Below are 17646 nucleotides of genomic sequence, written 5' to 3' on the forward strand. Positions count from 1 at the left end.
GTTCATCTTTCCTTCCCCCTTTGCCTCACAACCATGGATTTTCCCTTTGTCTCCAACATTTTGCCTTTTCCAGAAGTCATATGGGACTTAGTCTTTTCATATGAACTCTTTCGTATAGTAATATGCATTTAAGCTTCTTCTATATCTTTTCATGGCTTAATAGCTTATTTCTTTTTAGTGCTAGATAATAGTTCATTGTATGTGTCACAGTTCATCCCATTTACCCATGGAAGCACATCTCTTTTTTTATATTTTTTTAAAGTATAGCATATGTATATTGTAAAGCAAAAAGAAAATACAGCTCCAAGAATCTTTACAAAATGAGCTCATCCCTGTAACTAAAACACAGAGGTGGGAGGGCGGTTCAGGATGGGGAACACATGTACACCCATGGCTGATTCATGTCAATGTATGGCAAAAACCACTACAATATTGTAATTAGCCTCCAATTAAAATAAATAAATTTTTTTAAAAAAAGAAATACTGAATGTTCTCTTGTGAGAATGCCTTCTGGTGACCCTTCTGATCATTACCCTCCCTCAAAAGTAAAGTACTATTTTGATTTCTAACAGCATAAGGTAGTTTCCTTTATTTTTTAACTTTATAGAAATGGAATCATACAGCAATGTTTGCCATTATTATTGCATATAATTGTAGGTTTTTATTCTCATTGTTGATTATAGTATTCCATTATTAATCTATCATAATTTATCCGTTCTACCAGACAGAGATTTGGGTTGCTCTCATTTTTGGCTATTTTCTAAAGGTCCATGTATTTCAGTGATCATAACTAAAAGTTCCTTTGAGTAGATGCTCAAGAGTAGAAGTGCTGGGTTACAGGGAATGTATATGTTCCAATTTACTAAATAGTGTGTACTTGCATAGTGATTGCACCAATTTATGCTTCTAATGGCAGTGTATAAAAATTCTAGTAGTACAGGGTATTTTATATTTTTATTTTTTATTGAAAGACAGGGAAGCCTGGTGTGCTGCAGTCCATGGGGTTGCAAAAAGTTGGACTTGACTGAGGGACTGAAAAACAACAAAATTGAAGTCTAGTTGATTTACAATGTTGTGTTAATTTCTGCTGTACACGCAGAGTGATTCAGTTCTATGTGTGTGTATATATATATATTTTCATATTTTCCCATTATGGTGTGTGATAAGATATTGAATGTAGTTTCCTGTGGCATACAGTAGGACTTTGTTGTTTATCCATTCTATATATTAGCTTGCATTTGCTGGCCCCAACCTTCAGTCCTTTCTTCCAATCCCTTTTACCCCTTGGCAACCACAAGTCTGTTCTTTATGTCTTTGAGTCTGGGTCTGTCTAGTAGATAGGTTCATTTGTGTCATATTTTAGATTCTACATAAGAGTGATGTCATGTGGTATTTGTCTTTCTCTCTGACTTTCTTTGCTTAGTCTGATAATCTCTAGGTCAACAATTTTCAGCTTGTATATTCGGTCAAGTTATTTAATCTTATCTGTCACAGCTTCCTTATTTTTAAATTACAGTAATTAAATTCTCATGTGGCTGTTGCTTAGAAGAGGTACACAGAAAATTTAGTCTAATGTCAGTATATGCTGAACATAACTACATTGTGGCTTTTTAAAAAATATTATTCTGTTTCAATCCAAGTACTTTAAACTTCACCAGTCACTGTCTTGTGGGCTATGAGCTAGGCACATTGGATTATTGCCCAGTTGAACAATCGAAGAAAGGAGTTCTACTGGGACACATGTAAATAGAAATATACCTGAAGGATATGCAATTTCATTCCTATACAGAATCCTGCTTGTGGGATCTATGGGACCTATAGAAATAACTACCAAATAAAGTATAGTAAAATTCATATTGGATGTATATATCTCTGATAATATATTGAAAGAACAAGGAAAAAAATAGGATGGCAGTATTTTCAAGGATGTAAGGATACATTACTTCTCAAAATGCCGATCAAAAGCCATCAGAACATAACAGGAAAAACAGAAAGACATTTAGGTGTGGTGAAAATAGGCTAGAGAGGTAAGATGGCAAGACACAAGGGTGAAAACAGTATTATAGATGAGAGATGCTGATGGCTGGACCAGTACAGTAGCATTGGGAGAATGTAAGTAGTCAGAATCCAAATTCGGAAATAATTTTAAGGTAAAGCCACTCTAACTACTTTACAAAATGTGCATGAAATGTGAGAGGGAATGAGATAGGAGTCAAGCCACTGTCAACTGATATGGAAAAGATAGTTTGTGGAGCAATTAGAAGGGAAAGTTTGGTTCAATTTTGATTTTATTGATTTCTGGAAACTTAAAGACATCTTGGTAGAGGTGTGGAGTTAGATGTACAAGATTGCAGTTCATATTTGAATGTAGACATGTATTTGTGCATCATGGGTAAATAGGTGAAATGAAACTGAAATGACATCATCTAGGAGTGAGTCTTATTGTTGTCATTCTCGCTCAGTCATGTCCGACTCTTTGTGACCCCATGGACTGCAGCAGACCAGGCTTCCCTGTCCTTTACCATCTCCCAGAGCCCACTCAGCTTCATGTGATGACATCCAACCATCTCATCCTCTGTCTTCCCCTTCTCCTCCTGCCTTCAGTTTTCCCAGCATCAGGGTCTTTTCTGATGAGTCAGTTCTTTGCATCAGGTGGCCAAAGTATTGAAGTTTCAGCTTCAGCATCAGCCCTTTCAATGAATATTCAGGGCTGATCTCCTTTAGGATGGACTGGTTGGATCTCCTTGCAGTCCAAGGGACTCTCAAGAGTCTTCTCCAACAACACAGTTCAAAAGCATCAATTCTTCAGCATTCAGCCTTCTTTATGGTCCAACTCTCATATCCATACATGACTACTGGAAAAACCATAGCTTTGACTCTAAGAGTGAGTATAGATAGAAACTTAAAGTGCTTCCAGATAAAGAACTTGGGTAGCAAAGGTGACTGGTAAAAAAGTGATGAAATTGGTATTGACAGATTTTTTTCTCCAGCATTAGAAAAATATCTTTCTACCATCTTTAGCTTTCATTGTGTCTAATGTGAGGTCAATGATAATTTGGGTCGCTTGAATCATTGTTCACTGCATGTGATGTGTTATTTTTGTCTTTGTTCTTTTCAATATTTTCAACTCATTTTGATTTTCAGCAGCTATCATGTGCTTAGGTTTGATTTCTTTTTGTTAATTTTCTTTGGTATTGACTGAGTTTTTAACTTATAATTATATACCTCTCAGTAAATTTCCCCAGACACAACTGAGTGACTGAACAGCAACACTAAATTTTTGAAGCATTTTAGTGTGCTTTTCATTTTTGTGTTTCCATATGAATTGTGAAATTTTTGGTTCTAGTTCTATGAAAAATGTCATTGGTAATTTGATAGGGATCACACTGAAATTGTAGATTGTGTTTGGTAGTATAGCCATTTTCACAATATTGATTCTTCCTACCCAGGAACATGGAATATTTCTTCATCTGTTTGTGTCATCTTTGATTTCTTTCATTAATGTTTTATACTTTTCTGTGTACAATTCTTTTGTCTCCTTAGGTAAGTTTATTCCTAGATATTTAATTCTTTTTGTTGCAATGGTGAATGGGATTGATACCATTATTTCTCCTTCTGAATTTTCATTGTTAGTATATAGAAATGCAACTGATTTCTGTGTGTTGATTCTGTATCCTGCAACTTTGCTAAATTCACTGATTAGCTCTAGTATTTTTCTGATACTATCTTCAGGGTTTTCTGTGTACAGTATCATGTCATCTGCAAACAGTGAGAGCTTTACTTCTTTTCCAATGTGGATTCCTTCTGCTTCTTTTTCTTCTCTGATTGATGTAACTAGGACTTCCAGAACTATGTTGAATAATAGTGGGGGAACTGGTCGCCCTTGTCTTATTCCTGATCTTAGGGGGAATGCTTTCAGTTTTTCACCATTGAGAATAATGTTTGCTGTAGGCTTATCATATATGGCCTTTACTATGTTAAGGTAGGTTCCTTTTATGCCTATTTTGTGAAGACTTTTAATCATAAATGGGTGCTGAATTTTATCAAAGGCTTTTTCTGCATCTATTGAGATTGTCATATGGTTTTTATCTTTCAATTTGTTTATATGGTGTATCACACGGATTGATTTGTGCATATTGAAGAAATCTTGCATCCCTGGAATAAACCCAACTTGATCATGATGGATGAGCTTTTTGATGTGTTGTGAATTCTGTTTGCTAAAATTTTGTTGAGGATTTTTCTATCTATGTTCATCAGTGATATTGGCCTGTAGTTTTCTTTTTTTGTTTTGTCTTTGATTTTGGTATCAGGGTGATGGTGGCCTCGTAGAATGAGTTTGAAAGTGTTCCCATCCTCTGCAAATTTCTGCAAGAGTTTCAGAAGGACAGGCATTAGCTCTTCTCTAAATGTTTGATAAATTCTCCTGTGAAGCCATCTGGTCCTGGGCTTTTGTTTTTTTGGAGATTTTTGATCACAGCTTCAATTTCATTGCTTGTAACTGGGTTGTTCATAATTTCTATTTCTTCCTGGTTCATTCTTGGAATATTGAACTTTTCTAAGAATCTTTCCATTTTTTCCATATTATCCATTTTATTGCTGTATAGTTGTTTATAATAGCCTCTAATAATCCTTTGTATTTTTGCATTGTCTGTTGTAACCTCTCCTTTTTCATTTCTAAATTTGTGGATTTGATTCCTTTCTTTTTTTCTTGATGAGTCTGGCCAAAGGTCTGCCAATTTTTTCTATCTTCTCAAAGAACCAGCTTTTAGTTTTAATAATCTTTACTATTGTTTATTTCATTTTTCTTTTATTTCTACTCAGATCTTTATGATATCTTTCTCTCCACTAATTTTGGGGTGTTTTTGTTCTTTTTTTTCCAGTTATTTTAGGTGTAAAGTTAGGTTGTCTATTCGATGTTTTTCTTATTTCTTGAGGTAGGATTGCACTGCTATAAATTTCCGTCTTAGAACTGCTTTTGCTGCATCCCACATGTTTTGAACTGCTGTGTTTTCATTGTCATTTGTTTCTAGAAATTCTTTGCTTTACCTTTAATTTCTTCAGTAACCTGTTGGTTATTTAGAAACATTTTGTTTAATCTCCATGTGTTTGTGTTTCTTACAGATTTTTTCTTGTAATTGATATCTAGTCTCATAGCGTTGTGCTCGGAGAAGATGCTTGATATGATTTCAATTTTTTTAAATTTACTGAGGTTTGATTTGTGACCTAAGATGTGATCTATCCTGGAGAATGTTCCATGTGCACTTGAGAAGAAGGTGTATTCTTCTGCATTTGGATGAAAAATTCCTAAAGATATCAATGAGATCTGTCTCATCTAATGTATCTTTTAAACTCGTGTTTCCTTATTAATTTTCTGTTTTGATGCTCTGTCATTGGTGTGAGTGCGGTGTTAAAGTCTCCTACTATTATTGTGTTACTGTCAATTTCTCCTTTTATGTCTGTTAGTGTTTGTCTTATGTATTGAGGTGCTCCTATGCTGGGTGCATAGATATTTACAATTGTTATGTCTTCCTCTTGGATTGATCCCTTGATCATTATGTAGTGTCCTTCCTTATTTATTCCTTATATATGTCGTTATATATTCCTTCTTTATTCTAAGGTCTATTTTGTCTGATATCAGGATTGCTACTCCAGTTTTCTTTTGCTTTCTATTTTCATGGAATATATTTTTTTATGCTCTTTCAGCCTGTATGTGTTGAGGTCTGAAGTGGGTTTCTTGTAGACAGGATGTATGTTATCTTTTTTTTGTATCCATTCAGTCAGTCTGTGTCTTTTGGTTCAAGCATTTAATACATTTATATTATAAGTAATTATTGATATATATGTTCCTATTGCCATTTTCTCAACTGTTTGGGTTGATTTTGTAGATCTTCTTCTCTTGTATTTCTTGACCGTATAAGTCCCTTTAACATTTGTTGTAAAGCTGGTTTGGTGGTACTGAATTCTCTCAACTTTTGCTTGTCTGAAGAGCTTTTTATTTCTCCATCACTTTTGAATGAGATCCTTTCTGGGTACAGTAATCTTGATTGTAGATTTTCCCTTTCAGTACTTTAAATGTCCTGCCCTTCCCTTCTGGCCTGCACGGTTTCTGCTGAAAGATCATCTGTTAAGCATATTGGGTTTCCCGTGTGAGTTACTTGTTGCTTCTCCCTTGCTGCTTTTAATATTCTTTCTTTGTGTTTAGTCTTTGTTAGTTTGATTAGTGTGTGTCTTGGTGTGTTTCTCTTTGGGTTTATTCTGTATGGGACTATTCATGCCTCTTGAACTTTATTATTTCCTTTCCCATGTTGATAAATTTTCAACTATAATCTCTTCAAAAATTTTCTCATACCCTTTGTTTTTCTCTTCTTCTTCTGGGACCCCTATAATTCAAGTGTTGCTCATTTGATATTGTCCCAGAGTTCTCTGAGAATGTCCTCAGTTCTTTTCATTCTCTTTTACTTAATTCTTCTCTTCAGAAGTTATTTCCACCAGTTTATCTTCCAGCTCACCGATTCGTTCTTCTTCTTCAGATAATCTGCTATTGATTCTTTCTAGAGTAATTTTAACTTCAGTAATTGTGTTGTTTGTCTGTGCATGTTTATTCTTTAATTCTTCTAGGTCTTTGTTAATTGATTCTTGCATTTTCTCCATTTTGTTTTCAAGGTTTTGATCACCTTTACTATCATTATTCTGAATTGTTTTTCAGGCAGTTTGCCCATTTCCTCTTCATTTATTTGGACTTCTGTGATTCTAGTTTGTTCCTTCATTTGTATAGTATTCCTCTGCCTTTTCATGATTTTTTTTTTTTAACTTATTGTATTTGAGGTCTCCTTTCCCCAGGGTTCTGGGTTGAATTCTTTCTCCCTTTTGGCTTCTGCCCTCCTAGGTTTGGTTCAGTGGTTTGTGTAAGCTTTGTATATGGTGAGATTTTTGCTGAGGTTTTTTGTTTGTTTGTTAGTTTCTCCTCTGAAGGGCAATGCTGGGAGTGGTGGTAATCCTGTCTACTGATGATTGGGTTCATATTTTTGCTTTGTTTGTTTTTAGATGAGGCATCCTGAACGTGGTGCTACTGGTGGTTGGATCATGCCAGGTCTTGTATTCAGGTGGTTTCCTTTGTGTGAATTGTCACTATTTGATACTTCCTAGGGTTAGTTCTCTGGTATTCTAGGGTCCTGGAGTCAGTTCTCCCTTTTCAAAAGCTCAGGGATTGATCTCTGTTCAGGAACAGGGATTCCACCAGTGGTTTGTTATGGCATTAAGTGAGATTAAAACAAATACCCAAAAATGAGAAACCAAAGATGAACTCCAGGTAAATGAAAGTTACAAAATCAGGCAAATAATAATTAAAATTATGGAATATAAACCTATACATATATACCCATAAGCAAAATCAAAACTGTCCAACAAAGGAAAGTACAATAGATTGACCTGACAGGCAAAGGAAACTAAAAATCATATCTACTAGTTAAGAACAAAACTAACTAAAGCACCACAAACTGGAAAACAAAACTTAAGTGCAGTGCCAAGTGGGGAATAAAGCAATGAAAATAAAACTAACAAATAGGTTAGGAAAAAAGGAAAGAAAGAATAGATATGAAAAGTTAAATAGAGATAGATAAAGAAGATTTATATACATTAAAGTTTAACTGAAAGGGGAAAAGAATAGTAGGAAAAGCAAACAAAGGAGAAAATATATAAAAATAATAATTGGTTTAAAATATTAAAAATTTTAAAAAGAGTAAAGAAAAAAGGAAAACACCACAGAGCTGCAAACCCAAAATAGAGTTTTATAACAACAATAAAATATGTGACTGAGGGAAAAGGAAAAAAAAAGCTCAAAAGCATCATTAAATTTCATAGTGCCAATAAAATCGACAACTACAACAGAATGGGGGAAGAAAGGAAAAAAAGAAAAGAAATCCAAAAGAATCTACAGAACAAATCAAACATAAGCATAATGTTTTCCTTGAGTCACTGCTGTCAGAGTCCTTTCCCTCTCTGGGTATTACAGTCCACCTCACCTCCCTGGGATGCCCTCCAACACTGTGCTGATCTCTGGACCTGCTGTGGGGCAGCTTAGATTCTAATCTGGTCCTGCTCCTGTGTATTTTTGCCTCCCAGGTCCACAGCTATCAGAACTGGTGTGTTTTCTTTTGTGGGAGCTCTCAGTGACTTTTTGTATATTCCATAGACACAGAGTCTGCCTAGTTGATGGTATGGATTTAATCTGTAGCTTGTTGAGCTGGTGTGAAGGTTTTGGATCTTCATCCTTAGCCACACTGCCCCTGGGTTTCAATTGTGGTTTTATTTCCACCTATGCATGTGGGTCATCCATTGGGGTTTGCTCCTGAGGCTGCCCTGGAAAACGGATTTTCCCCTGTGAGGGCCAGATGTGGAAGTGATACAGCTGCTTGGGTTGCAGGTGTTCTGGCAGCACCAGGTACTCAGGGGAGCTGGCGGCTAGGGCAGCAGGAAATACAGTGCTCTAGAAGGGTGTGGCAACCAGTATTGACCAATACACTCTAGTACTCTTGCCTAGAGAACCCCCCGACATAGAAGGCTGGCAGGCCACAGTCTACAGGGTCACAAGAGTTGGACATTACTGAAGCTACCCTGTACGCATAGATGCAGGGCTTTTTTTGCCTGTGGCAGCTCTGCCTCAGTGTGAGTTGAGAATGAAGATTGTGCAGCTGCTTGGCTGGCAGGGACCCTGGACACGGCAGGGACATGGACTTCCTTTGCCACAAGAGTTAGGCCCTATCAGAGTCTTTTTTCAAGCCTCTTGTAGCTGGCGATTGGAAGGCCTTCTTGGCCAGTCTTTCTACGTGGCTCCGCCTGTTCAGGCACTTAGCGGGTTCACTTGCCTGCGATCCTTCTCTGTTGTTTGGGGCATCAGACGCATAGGTGGGCCCCCTCGCTGAGGTCCTGCTCTGTAGTTCAGTGTCAGGCGTTGGATGGGCCAGCCTCTCTATTGTTCTGCTGCTGATGCTGGCAGGTGGGGAGAGAGAGGAGATGGTGATGGCTCCACCCGCTGTGTGTGACTCAGCGGTATCCTCTTACTTCCATGACTGCCCAGCTTTCCTCCACAGGCATTTCCCACCACAATCTCCTCCCTCACATCCGCTCCATCCATCTCTTCAAGTCAACAGCAGCCCTCACCCTGGGATTGCTCCACAGTCCCTAAACCCCAGCTCCCAGCCGCTGCGCAGGTCCACGGGACCTGCATCCCTGTTCAGGGTGTGTATGGCTGTGGCAAGGGCTGTCTGATTCTCATTCCATTTAAGCTGCCACAGATCAGATGTATCACTTTCAGCCTTAAATGTTTTCTTTCTGACTCATACAGTTGTCTGGATGTGAGGATCAGACCCCTGCTTCAGTTCCCCACCCACCAAGGGCAGGGCCAGTCCTACTGAGACTCCTGTTTTTCCCACTAGTTCCTTCATCCTACCAAATTTTGCTTGGTTCTATATATTCTTCTCCGCTAGTCAGGTACTCCTGTCCACTCTCAGCTGGTGTTCTGCATGCACTTCTGTGTCTAAAATGTATTCCTGATGTATCCATGGAGAGAGATGTACTCCACGTCCACCTACTACTCTGCCATCTTCTGCTTTTCATTTTTTAAAAATTATTTTTTGATTATTTTAAAGAGTTTATATTTCTATTCTGAAATTTGCTTTTTAATCTAAGTGTGTTTTTCTAATGCCCTTGAGCATGGTTATAATAGTTCTTGTCCGGTATTTTTTTTTTTTTTGATGTTAAATCATTTTGTAAGGTATCCCCACACATTTCAAATGATGTGATGTATAAAGTCCAGATTAAATTTTTTTAATTGGTATGCAGCTAATTTGGCTAAACTCAAACTGTTCCAACTCTGATTTCAATATCTGGTAAGCCAAATTTCAAATCAGTGATTTTTATCTTAGCCAAGGTACTTCAAGTTTTGCATTCTCCTGCCCCAACCCCCCCAAACCCGTTCAGAAGTTAGTTACACATTGGACATAGATCCTTTCTGGAAATTTTCACCTTATTCTTAGTTTGTGTGTTTGGCCCTGTTTTTCCAAGTACAAGGTTTAAGAATTTAACTGTTACATGGCCACACCAGGGTCTGCCCTTATTATAAAATATATAGAAACGGGACACTCACAATTCCACTTAATACTTCCACATGATGACTCTTTCTAGTATCTGCTTTGTTCATTTTCCATAGACTCTGCCTATCTCTTTTGTTGTTAATAGTATTGCCTTTTGTTGTTATTTTTAGCATGCAAATTTTTCATCTGTTAGAAATTTGGGTTGATCAGTTATTTGGCCATTCTAAAAGTAAATGTTTAATTATTTGCCTTTCAAATCTTGTTTTTAACTGTGAAATGAAAGCCTTAGGCCCCTAATGAGGGCATTAAGGCCTAATCAGAAATCTTGTCACTGATACAATATATAGTGCAGTTTTTATTAATAATACTTAGTGGTGAAAGAGAGAAAAAATATATGGCATTCCAGTTATTCATTTCTTCCTCAATATTCATTTCTTCATTGACTTATTTATTCAGCACACATTTATGAGCCACACATTTGTCTATGCACTTGGGATAGAACTGTTAAGAAATACATCTGTCCTTGTGGAGTTTGTATTGCCTTAGAATGATAGAAAAATGCAACAGTAGGCAATAAGTAAGAAAATTTTATTCTGTGGTAGAAGGTGAAAAATACCTTGTAAAATACAGGGCCTAGAAATATAAGTGTGAGAAATAATAGTGCTTGAGAGTTTGTATTGTAAATAAGGTTCTACTTCATTGAAAAGTGGGGTTTTGAGTACAGTCATAAAGGAGAGAAGTGAGCTAACCACATGGATATCTGACTTTCAAAAGGGGGCACTGCTGTGTGCAAGAGAGGTCTCTAGAACCTGCAAGGTGCTCCATGTACCTCACACAGGAAGGGTTCAAGCCTTGTTATTGTTGTTCGAACACACAGCTGTGTCTAACTTGTGAGCCTATGGACTGCAGCACACCAGGCTTCCCTGTCCTTTACCATCTTCCGGAGCTTATTCAAACTGTGTCCATTGAAATGGTAAAGCTATCCAACCATCTCATACTCTGTTGTCCCCGTCCCCTTCTCCTGCTTTCAATCTTCCCCAGCATTATGGTCTTTTCTAATGAGTTGGCTCTTCACATCAGGTGGCCAAAATATTGGAACTTCAGCATCAGTCCTTCCAATGAATATTCAAGATTGATTTCCCTTAGGATTGACTGGTTTGATCTCCTTGGTGTCCAAGGGACTCTCGAGAGTCATCTCCAACAACACAGTTCAAAAGCATCAATTCTTTGGTGCTCATCCTTCTTTATAGTCCAACTCTCACATCCATACATGACTACTGGAAAAACCATAGCTTTGACTATATGGACCTTTGTTGGCAAAATAGTCTCTGCTTTTTAGTATGCTGCCTAGCTTTGTCATATCTTTTCTTCCAAGAACTAAGTGTCTTTTAATTCCATGGCTAAAGTCACCATCTGGAGTGATTATGGAGCCCAAGAATATAAAGTCTGTCACTGTTTCCATTGTTTCCCCATCTATGTGCCATGAAGTGATGGGACCAGATGCCATGATTTTAGTTTTCTGAATGTTGAATTTCAAGCCAGTTTTTTCACTATACTCTTTAACCTTCATCACGAGGCTCTTTAGTTCCACTTTGCTTTCTTCTATAAGGGTGGTGTCATCTGCATATCTAAGATTATTGATGTCTTCTAGCAGTCTTGATTCTGGCTGGTGCTTCATCTAGCCCAGCATTTTGCATGATGTACTCAGTATATAAGTCAAATAATCAGGATAACAATATACAACCTGATGTACTCCTTTCCCAATATTGAACCAGTCTTTTGTCCATGTCCGGTTCTAACTGTTACTTCTTGACCTGCATACAGATTTATCAGGAAGCAGGTAAAGTGGTCTGGTATTTCGATCTCTTTCAGAATTTTCCACAGTTTGTTGTTTTTCTCATAGTCAAAGGCTTTAGCATAATCAGTGAAGCAGAAGTAGATGTTTTTTTGGAGTTCTTTTGCTTTTTCTGTGATCCAGTGGATGTTGACAATTTGATATCTTGTTCCTCTGCCTTTTCTAAATCCAGCTTGAACATCTGGAAGTTCTTGGTTCACGTACTGTTGAAGCCTAACATGGAGAATTTTGAGCATTACTTTGATAGTGTATGAAATGAGTGCAATTGTGTGGTAGTTTGAACATTCTTTGGCATTGCCTTTCTTTGGAATTGGAATGAAAACTGACCTTTTCCAGTCCTGAGGTCACTGCTGAGTTGTCCAAATTTGCTGGCATATTGAGTGCAGCACTTTCATAGCATCACCTTTTAGGATTTGAAATATTTCAGTTGGATTCCATCACCTCTGCTAGCTTTGTTCATAGTGATGCTTTCTAGGACCCATCTGACTTTGTACTCCAGGATGTCTGACTGTAGGTGAGTGATCACACCATCTTGATTATCTGAGTCATTAAGATCTCTTTTGTATAGTTCTTCTGTGTATTCTTGCCACATTTTAAAAATATCTTCTGCTTCTGTTAGGTCTATACCATTTCTGTCCTTTATTGTGCCCATCATTGCATGAAATGTTCCCTTAATATCTCTGATTTTCTTTAAGAGAACTCTAGTCTTTCCCATTCTGTTATTTTCCTCTCTTTCTTTGTGTTGATCAGTTAGGAAGGCTTTCTTATCTCTTTTTACTCTCCTTTAGAAATCTGAATTCCAATGAATATATCTATCTTTCCTTTTTCTTTACCTTTCATTTCTCTTCTTTTGTCAGCTATTTGTAAGGTCTCTGCACACAACTATTTTGCCCTTTTGCATTTCATTTTCTCAGAAATGGTTTTGATCACCACCTCCTGTATGATGTTATGAACCTTCGTCCATAGTTCTTCAGGCACTATGTCTATCAGATCTAATCTAATATCTATCTAATCTCTTAATCCTATTTGTCAGTTCCACTGTATAATCCTAAGGGACTTGATTTAGGTCATATCTGAATGGCCTAGTGGTTTTCCCTACTTTCTTCAATTTAAGTCTGAATTTGGCAATAAGGAGTTCACGATCTGAGCCACAGTCAACTCCTGGTTTTGTTTTTGCTGACTATAGAGAGCTTGTGCATCTTCAACTGCAAAGAATATAATAATCTGATTTCAGTATTGACCATCTAATGATGTCCATGTGTAGAGTTGTCTCTTGTGTTATGGAAGAGGTTGTTTGTTCAGATCAGTGCATTATCTTGGCAAAACTCTGTTAGGATTGCCCTGCTTCACTTTGTACTCCAAGGCCAAACTTGCCTATTACTCCAGGTATCTCTTTACCTCCTACTTTTGCATTTTAGTCCCCTATGTGTAAAGGACATCAGTTTTTTGGTGTTAGTTTTAGAAGGTCATGTAGGTCATCATAGAACCATTCAACCTCAGCTTCTTCGGCCTTAAGTGATTGGGGCATAGTCTTGGATTGCTGTGATATTGAATGATTTGCCTTGGAAATGAACAGAGATCATTCTGTCATTTTGGAGACTGTATCCAAGTACACCATTTTGGACTCTTGTCGACTATGGAAGCTACTCCATTCTTCTAAGGGGTTCTTGCCCACAGTGGTAGATATAATGGTTATCTGAATTAAATTCACCCATTCCAGTCCATTTTAGTTTGCTGATTCCCAAAATGTCGATGTTCACTCTTGCCATCTCCTGTTTGACCACTTCCAATTTACCTTGATTCATGGACCTGACATTCCAGGCTGATCTTTACAGCTTCAGGCTTTACTTTCCCCACCAGACACAGCCACAATTGGGCATTGTTTTCACTTTGGCTCAGCCTCTTCCTTCCTTCTGGTTTCTTCTCTTCTCCAGTAGCATATTTGTCACCTACTGACCTGGGGAGTTCATCTTTCAGTGTCATATCTCTTTGTCTTTTCACTACTATTCATGGGGTTCTCAAGGCCAGAATGCTGAAGTGGTCTGCCATTCCCTTCTCCAGTTGACCATGTTTTGTCAGAACTCTCCATCATTACCCATCTGGGTTGGGTGGCCCTACATGGCATGGCTCACAATTTCATTGAGTTAGACAAGACTGTTATCCATGTGATCAGTTTGATTAGTTTTCTGTGATTGTGGTTTTCATTCTATCTGCCTTCTGATGGATGAAGATAAAAGGCTTGTAGAAGCTTCCTAATGGGAGAGACTGGCTGTGGAGTTAGCTGGGTCTTGCTCTGATGGACAGTCCCAGGCTCAGTAAATCTTTAATCTAATTTTATACTGATGGGTGGAGTTGTGTTCTTTCCCTGTAGTTTTGCCTGAGGTCAAACTGTCATGGGGTAATGGCAACCTCCTTCAAAAGGACTTAGGCCAGGACTGTTGTATTCAGTGCCCCTGACTGTCGACCCATGCCTCCACCGGAGACTCCCAGACACTCATAGGCAAGTCTGGCTCAGTCTCTTGTGAGGTCATTGCTCCCTTCTCCTGTGTCATGGTGTGCACAAGGTTTGGTTGTGCTCTCCAAGAGTTCATTTCCCCAGGCCTGTGTAAGTTCTGTAGTTAAATGCCACTGGCCTTCAAAGTCAGATTCCCTGGGGATTCTCAGTCCCTTGGCTGGATCTCCAGCTTGGGAAATCTGTTGTGTGCCCAGAAGTTTTGCAAAAGTGCAAGAACTTCTTTGGTATAATTGTTCTCCTGTTTGTGGGTCTTCTGCTCAATGGTTCTATGGTTAGGCTAATGGCACCCTCCTCCAAGAGGACTAAGGCCATACTCTGTGCCTCCCAGCTCTGCTGCAACCAGAACCTGGCTCCTGCCACAGGCCACTGCTGACCCATGCCTCCGCAGGAGATGCTAAAACACTCAAAGGCAGGTCTGGCTCAGTCTTTTGTGGGTGTCACTGCTCCTTTCCCTGGGTCCTGATGTGCACAAGGGTTTTGTTTGCACCCTCTGAGCATCTGTGGCAGGTATGAAGTTTGATTTTTAAATGCGATTTCGCCCCTCCTACCATCTTGCTGGGGCTTCCCCTTTGCCCCTGGGTGTGGGGTATCTTTTTTTGGTGGGATTCAGTTTTCTCCTGTCGATGGTTGTTCAGCAGCTGGTTGCGATTTTGGTGTTCTCGCAGGAGAAGATGAGCACATGTCCTACTCCTCCACCTTGTTTATGTTGTCAGGCCTTGGGGTGACATTATCTAACTTCAGCAAATGATCAATCTGGTTGCTATGTTGAAAATAGAATGTAGAAAACAAACTTATTGTGAGGTTATCAAATCAATCCAAGTTATCCACACAAGGGATGCATGACAGGCTACTAACTACACAGCAATAGTGGAAAGTAAGTTTAAGCTATGGATATGAAAAAAAAAAGAAGTTACAAACTAAAAAAAAAAAAGTAAACACAAAAGGATTTCATGATGGATCAGTATGTGCAGGGTATAAGAAAAGTAGAGGGGTCAAGATGACTTTCAGATTACTGGCTTGAGCACCTAAGAATATTAAAATAATCTTATTAGGGGTCTTAAAATTGAGTAGCTATAAGGGGAGAAAATCAAGGGCCAAATCTTGACCAGGGCACACTTGAGAGGTCTTACTGGCTGTCAAAGTAGGAAGGTTGAATAGGCAGCTGGGTATGTGAATCTGGACTATAAATCTAGATATATGAGTCATATAGAAGTGTGAGCTAGAGATATTTATGTGAGACATACGCAGTATTAAAGACCATGAGAGTGGCTGTCAAGGGAGTGACTGTGGTCAGACTAGTCAGACTAGTCCACTCTGCCCTGGAGCACTCCAACATTAACTCGTGGAATCTTCAAGTTATCTCGGCATAAATCTGCGACCCTTTCAGACAAAACATGAAAATCACTGTGTTGTATAAGATCCTTATTTTACTTATGAACAAATTGAAAAACAGAAGTGTAAGTTTATCCAACAGTTTATCCACTGTCAGAGAGCTAAGACTAAATACCCCAGTTATCTGACTAATAATTAAAAGACTACTTTTAAAGCAAGAGGGAATAAGGCAGTAAGTGTTTCTTCAAATACCCAAAGAATAGATGTCTGTGCTTATTAAACATTTAATTATAGTCCTTCCTGTGCTTTAATTAAGCACAGACTTTGAAAATCTTTGGTGAAAGACTCATAGTCCTATACAAATTCAAAACTATCAGATGGAGGGATTGTGAACTGTGTGTATTCAATGTTTCATCACACATTACCATTTCTTGTTAGTAACAGAACAAGAGAGGAAATAAAATTATGTTGTAATATCAGAGAAAATAATATACACAAATGCATAGTCAGTGATGGTTTATTTGAATTTTATAGAAATATTTACTGAACTTATGGTAGACTCATGCTTGAAGTCCTGAATTCTCCTTTTATATATTAGATGAAAGCCTTCTGCTATAAAATACTTTATATTTGAATATAAAGATAAAACTCTCCACATAAAATAACATTACATATTTATATGGAAGCTTTTATATTAAAGAATATTTTCCTCATTTATAAATAACATCATTTTACATACTGTTGGATCTCAGCTGTTGTTAAGACACTCAGCATCACCAGCAGGCAATAATTCTCAGACTGTTTTTTAAAAAAATAATATTTAGTAAACATGCTATTTAGTAAACTGGGATCCTAAATATATGGAGTATGTTTACTTTTTCCCCAGTCAGCAGAAGAGATTTATTGCCGTCTCAGGGCCATGGGGCTTGGACAGGAGGCCATTTTGCAGGCAAAGGAGAAGCTGGCGGAGGGGCCTTATTTGACCTTCTTCTTGCAGTGCAGGTGTTGGTGGGGCCACACTTCCTGTGGCAGCAGAGAGCGTGGGGGTGTAGGCAAATATAATACTTAGAGCAGATCATCTTGTTGAGCTGTATTTCTGAGTGAGTTGGCAAAGGGAAGGCTCATCATGCTGCCTTGCACACAGAGCATCAAGTGCCAGGCAGGCTCTTTCTGGATGCTGTGATCTGACAGAGTGCTGTCCTCCTCCCGCTGCTTGCCTGCAGAAATCAGATGCCACTCATCAGGCGGGTTGCCCTCCTTGTCTTGGATTTTAGCTTTGACATTGTCAGTGGTGTCACTCGACTCGACCTCAATGATGATGGTCCTGTCAGGGTCTTCACAGAGATCTGGATCTCTGCATCTGCTGCTTGGCTGCCTGTGGAAGAGAAAGGGAGGAGCAGTATACACCCAACAAATTGTAAACAATAGTGTTATTTTCAGGAGTACCTACTTGTCTCTAGAAGAATGATAAAAGTGGATAGTTTTCATTGTCTATTGGGTAACTGTGTCATACTCCCTAAGTGCAATAAGCCTGCAACACAGGCTTTCTTGGTTGTTTGTAAAGTTCCAAGATCAACACTAAGCTACTAAGGAAATAAATCAGTAATTATGTTTTTCTTCTATACTTTCAAATATGTTCCATAGGCTGTACGTACAGTCAACCAAAGTGGAGTTGAAGCACGTGACAGGACTAAGCTTCTTCCTCAAATACTTCTCACGCAGTCCATCTAGGATGAAAATATTATTTTCCTTGTTTTACAGATAAAATAAGTGAGGATAATAAAATATAAATAATTTAGTTGTCTTTTTAAAATTACATAGCATTGGTAGTATAGAAAAAAATTGTCTATCTG

At 38.2% G+C, this 17646-nt stretch overlaps 1 long non-coding RNA gene across 1 annotated transcript in view; it reads left to right on the forward strand.

The window, feature by feature from the left end:
• Nucleotides 1-15147: 15147 nt before the first annotated feature.
• Nucleotides 15148-17646, forward strand: part of LOC139037069 (uncharacterized) — a 293540-nt gene continuing 291041 nt past the window's right edge. The window contains exon 1 of the long non-coding RNA XR_011489865.1: nt 15148-15335. This is a non-coding gene — a long non-coding RNA (uncharacterized lncRNA). The remainder of the gene's footprint in view (nt 15336-17646) is intronic.

This window comes from Odocoileus virginianus, chromosome 1 (assembly GCF_023699985.2).
Source record: "Odocoileus virginianus isolate 20LAN1187 ecotype Illinois chromosome 1, Ovbor_1.2, whole genome shotgun sequence".
Lineage (NCBI taxonomy): Eukaryota > Metazoa > Chordata > Mammalia > Artiodactyla > Cervidae > Odocoileus > Odocoileus virginianus.